Genomic DNA, 6,009 nt, shown 5'->3' with positions numbered 1-6,009 from the left:
AAAGGGTGTTTTCTAACACCAAAAATTATAATTTTTGAATTTCAAATGAGACCCCCTGTATATTATTATTATAGAACGCATTCTGAATAGTGTGAGACCTTATATATCGACGTTTGACATTTTAATCCTAAAACCATTTTCGGTTACAAAAAACAATTGAATACGCTTTTTAATGCCCAATTTCACTGAATTCAGACAAAAATTATACACGCTACAGTTTGCGGCGTTTTTGAAATTACACTTTGTATAAAGTTTACACAAAAATGTGTTGAAAATTTGGACATGTTTGAGAAATTGCAGAAATTTTGCTACAATTTGTATTTAAAATTTGGAAATATTTGTGGAGGAAAATTGTTTCTAGAATGTTTTAAGAATTTTGGAAATGATTCAAAAAATTTTCCAAAAATGCTTCGGAAGAGTTTCAACATTGGAAATTTATTCCAAATTATAGAAATTTTGGAAATGTTTGGAAGATGTTGGTGTTTCAGAAACATGTAGAAAACTTTAGATACGTGTAAAGACGGTTTTCGTAAATTTACAAAAATTACGAAATATTGCAGAAGTGGCTGAAAATGAGATGTTCCTATCTTCGTCCACCTAAATTACCTAAGTACATAAATTTCCAACTATCGTAGTAGGTAACGAAAAATAGTTTAATTAACAATATCGAGCGATTCAAAGGATTCAGCGTCATAGTTGGCAGTGAACATACCATGTAACTGACAATTCGCTTAATTAGACATTTGAAATTTTAATTTAATTCACAACTCGTAGACATCTGACAAGTGTATTAAGGTCCGTTCACGCTAAACACCTTATCGCCGCCAACTATGACGCTTAATTTTTTGAATCGCTCTTTATACTTTTAAAACAACAATATGGCGAACAATTCAGCTGCCCTTTATAAGGTGCGAGCAAATTTTTGATTCAGAGAAGGCCATGGAAGTTTTAGGTCACGTCTAATATTAACTTTTAACACTCAGTAGCTAGGTATTAGATCTACTTATTTCTGCAGTAAACCGAGACATGACCGATACGAACGTTATCTCACTCTTTCAGCGCCACCTCCGAATAAAAATTTTGTTGCTCACCCGTTACATGGATGACACACACATAATTTAGATAACAGTTCACGTTAGTAGTTCAAATGTACCCAAATCGCCGTGGCAACATTGCCACTGCACTTGTCTCGATGACGAAAATCGAAAGCTTCCGCGATACTTGAAAGCAAATACCACCTGGTGACGATGACCAAACTTGCCATAAAAAAATGACGGCGTCATCGTCGCCTGCTACTGAATCACTCTTCGGCTTCCGTACGGGGCGTTTGACCGCAAGTCATCCCTTCGTTCGCTATTTATCACGAGAAAAAAAAAGGCACAATCATCTCGTCTGCGCGTGCGGTCGTGTCCAATACATGCCGATAACGTCCCCGTTGCCGTGACACGATGGCGACATCGCAGGAATGTCCCAAAAAAAGTACGGTTCAGGGCCCACCGGCCACATAATATTCATTTCAAGCTGTGTAAATATGTACATAAATTATAAATTTCTATGTTTATCTCATGTTTGCACATATCGATTAGTTGACCATCGTCGACCACGTGCCTTTCGAAATGCGGCGCAACATTGTAAATAGGTCGAGATGTCATTATCGTCGCGAAAAAAAAAGGGCAGAAACCTTGCACAATTCGGGTTCCGTTGTGCAAACGCGCGCGGCGGCGTAGTTTTCCGCTTACATAACGCGGAGACGTCCGTCCGCGTCGTCTGTTACCAAAGAAAATTTTCGATAACCTACGCTCTAAAAATAAGTCCGTTATGAAAATATTTGCAAGCGCTTATCGTAGGTCAAAGATTTGTTATATTTCCCAATCAGTATAGAATAATCAGAGGACATTTCCCCCACTTAGGGTTATTTTTATATTTCTAAAGTAGTTCTTGTATAATTGTGGCAGTTTGAGTTGTGCGAGTCGACGTTTGTGATCCTTTTCGGTTTAACGCCTCTCCGCCTTCGGGTAAGTACAAATTTGTCCTTCTCCACCAGCACCTGTTTGCGTATATATAAATTTGTCCTGTTGCACGTGCTCGCATCGGTCGCCATTTTATTATATCAAAACGCGAGTCGCGATTATAATCGGGATTGGACGAAAGTATCCCTCTGGATCCATCCGTTGCGCAGACGTTTACGGGGGGAAGCTCCCGAAGGATCGCGCCAGCCAAAGATGGAGGACTGTTCACATCTTACCGGGCAGCATTAGATTGAATTTGAATTTCTAATACTGTCAGGTAAAGATGTCGTCCGGCCTCCCAAAACTACACAATTACGCCCGGCCAGAAAGAGAGAGAGGTAAGTTTTTGTTTTTTGTAAGAAAACCCGCACCGACTTCCTGCGATTTTAATCAAAAGACTGAAAAATTATTAAATTTAAAACGGAAAGCGTAAATTTATGCGCGTTTGGAACGAGTTAAAAAGTATCCCAAGTGTAACAATTGTGTATTAAAATATAATGAATGGTGCCATGTAATTTATTTACAATTTATGTATTTTTGTAATAACTTTCGCATTGCGGCCCCCCCGCCCCTTTCCATTCGCATTGGCGCGCCAAAAATTCTAGTTAATCTCATTTTAATTGATTTTGTTATACAGGGAGGAGGTATGCGCGGGTTAAATTCGGCTATTGTATGCAAGAGTTGTAGGCGGCGCTTGCCAAGACCGATTTACACCGTCGTCGGAAAACAGCGAGGAATTTTGTTTTGTCTAGGAAAATTTTGAGAAATTCACTCCCGAAGATGCTAGATACAACGACGCGTGCCTATGACGGAATCATATACATATTTATCTTGTCATTACGTCATTGCTGATTAATTACGGCGGCGAAGGAATGTGCGTGTGATTAAACAGACTATTCCTCTGTACAAGAAAACAGGAGTGGACTAGCCGAACATTGATAATGTGGGTCCTGACGTTTCATATTTCATTTTGCGAACTTTCAAGAAAAGTACAAATTTTTATAATATCACTGTATATATTACACAATATGAGCTTAATTGTAGCATTATTCGCCCGCAGTGAAGTAAGCAGCACTAGCAACGATTAATAATTATATTAATTGTACAGGGTGTGTCAACGAGATGTGCATACTTTTATGTAAAACTAGCTCCCTCTTCAAAAATGTCATTTGGGCGTTGCCCTCAATTCTTTCAGCAGCTCTAAACCTTACTGTAGATTTCAATTGGTTTTTTGGTTACGTAAAAATGGGATGTAAATTTTTTTCCCGCCATTTTGTTTAGATGGTCAGTGACGTAGCCAAGGGTGTCCACGCTAAATAAATCGCTTAATATGGGGCTCGAAGTAAGGTGAATTAGGCTCCGCGTAAGCGCCTTCTGTGATCGGGCAAAGATAAAGCGTGGTAAGTTTCTTTTAGCGTTTCTGTGATCCTGATACTGGTTTAAGATTTTTGAAATAGTAGTGGAGAAGATCTTAATGTGAGCTGAGATGCCAAAGAGAATCCCTTTCCGCATTACTGTCAACCGCATATAGTTTAAAAGATAAGTTTGTATTAGGAGAACATAATACGTGAGAATGTTTGTTAATAAATTTTTTAACTTGTGATCCTGATACAACTTTTTCAAGAGAAATCTGTGCGACGAAGAACATAACACGTTGTCAGATCACGATTTGTGTTTTTACCGTCTTGATACAACTGAATAAATTTGTATCAGGCGAACATAAAACGTGCTAAGTTATCAAATCTTCGCGCATTTATGTAATCCTGATGCTGGTTTTTGAAAAGGAAGTATGTATCACATGAAAACCGTCACTATTTTTTTACCTTTACCTGGATGCAAACAGTTTAAAGAGAATTTGTATCAGGAGTATAAAATACGTGAGAAAGTGCTGTTTAAAAAAACAAATTTTGTGTCGGGGAGAAGGTAAAATGTGAGATGTCCAAGAGGATAGATTTTTAATATTCCCGCGTTTCTGCGATCCTGATGAGCAATTTAACAAAGACATTTTTATCGGAAGAACATAATACATGAACAACTCTGATGCTGATGCAACTTTTGAGAAGGTGGACGTCCATAAGTTTTTAAATCTTGGTACCCTTTCGTAATCCTGTGACTTCTTGCGTTTCTGTGATGTGGACACAAACATTTTTAAAAGTTGTGTCAGGGGTGCGAAATCGTGAGAAGGTGCTTGTGATTTTGTGAAGAGAAATCTGTATCGGGGAGTAGATAAAATTCACGTGAGGTGTCCAAGCTTTTCGCGTTGCTGTGATCCTAATACAGAAATTTTTTAAAGAGAAGTTTGTATCAGGAGGACGTGTGGCGCAGTTCAGTTGAAGCTGGACTGTGGTGCTAGGGTCCCTGGTTCGAATCCGGGTTCGGGCATGGATATTTGTAAATGTATAGTGGGTTGGGTTGGTAGAGCAGCCTTGGCTGAAACCCCGCCCACTCAAAAATAAAGGCAAAATAAATAAATAAATAAAAATAAACTTTTTAACTTTTGATCCTGATACAACTTGTTAAAGAAAAATGTGGAGTACGACGTTTTGATACAACCATGTGCTGTTGTTAGCACAGCTACCACTTGCTTATGCGCGATTCCGCCCCTTTATGTCTGATTATCTGTGTACCAAATTTTGTTCAAATCGGTTCAGCCGTTTAGTCGGAAATGAGAGTAGGGAGGGACCGATCGACATCATCGAGATTTTGTTTGATTCGGATTCCTGGTGCTTCAAACCGTGTATTTCCGTAAAAAAATGGGGGGGGGGTCATTTTTTACTCCCCTTGCTAACGTGCGGGTGCTAAAAATGTGTATCACGCGAAGATAAAGCGTGATCAGTTTTTAAGTCCCGGTGCGTTTCTGTAATCCTGAGACTGATTTTTAAAAAAAAAGTTTGGGTCACAAAAATTACGCGAGAATATCGCGGTGTCTGACAAAGTTTGCTCTCTTGCTTTTCTGCTATCCTCGTGCGTTTCTGTGCTCCTGAGACTGATTTTCGAAATGGAAATGCATATCTGTCCCACAAAAAAAGTGACACGATTTTTTTTTACCGGGATACAAACATTTTAAAAAGGAGTAGAGAATAAGTGAGAAGGTGCTGTTTTTTATGCAATTCTAAGAAAGAAATTTGTGTCGGGGAGAAGATTTTTAATCTTCCCGCGTTATTGTGATCCTGATACAGCAATTTTAAAAGATAAATTTGTATCAGGAGAACATCACACGTGAGAATCGAACAATGGTTTGCTTTTTCTGCGTTTTTACAGTCTTAATACAACTGAAAATAATGTATATCAGGTGAACATGAAGCGTGGTAAGCTATTAAATTTGGGTGTGTTTGTGTGATCTCGAGACTGATGTTTGAAAAAGAATACGCGACAATAATTTTTTTACCTTCTTGCGTTTCTGTGATCCTGATAACAGCGAAATTTGTATTAGAAGAACATAAAACGTCTGTTTTATCTTCTGAAGATGAAACTTTGAGAGAGAAATTTGTGTTAACGAAGAACATAACATTTGAGTAGGTGCCTGGCCATGATTTGATTTTTGTGTTATTACGGTCTTGACACAACAATTTAAAAAAATGTGTATCAGGCGTGGTTGGAAAAATCACGAAATATTCTCGAGAATTCCCGAATAAGCAGATCGCATTTTCCAGAAAGACTCGATGGCGGCCGGTGGCGACCTGGATATTCTAGAATATTCGCTACAATGAAATGTGAGATGTCCAAGACAGTAGATTTTTAATCTTCTCGCGTTACTGTGTTCCTGATACAGCACTTTTTAAAAGAGAAATAAGTACGTAAAAACCTGTCATTTAATAAATTATGTAACTTCTGATCTTAACAAAACGTTAAAACGGAAATTTTTGTTACGAATGACATAACATTTGAGAAGGTGTAGACTGTAGACAATGATTTGCTCTCCTTCGTTTTTTGCGCTCTTGGTATAACAATTGAAAAAGAAGGAATTCGTATTAGGAGAACATACAGGTGTTAAAATACT

At 38.2% G+C, this 6,009-nt stretch overlaps 1 long non-coding RNA gene across 1 annotated transcript; it reads left to right on the top strand.

Moving 5' to 3' along the window:
* The first annotated feature begins 2,028 nt into the window (after positions 1-2,028).
* Positions 2,029-3,612, top strand: LOC116176756. Its single transcript, XR_004146507.1, has 2 exons — positions 2,029-2,347; positions 2,647-3,612. It is a non-coding gene; the product is annotated as an uncharacterized LOC116176756 (long non-coding RNA).
* Positions 3,613-6,009: the final 2,397 nt, after the last annotated feature.

The sequence above is a fragment of the Photinus pyralis genome, unplaced genomic scaffold (genome assembly GCF_008802855.1).
Source record: "Photinus pyralis isolate 1611_PpyrPB1 unplaced genomic scaffold, Ppyr1.3 Ppyr1.4_LG7, whole genome shotgun sequence".
NCBI classification, from domain to species: Eukaryota; Metazoa; Arthropoda; class Insecta; order Coleoptera; family Lampyridae; genus Photinus; species Photinus pyralis.
This window is presented reverse-complemented; position numbering and strand designations above follow the sequence as displayed.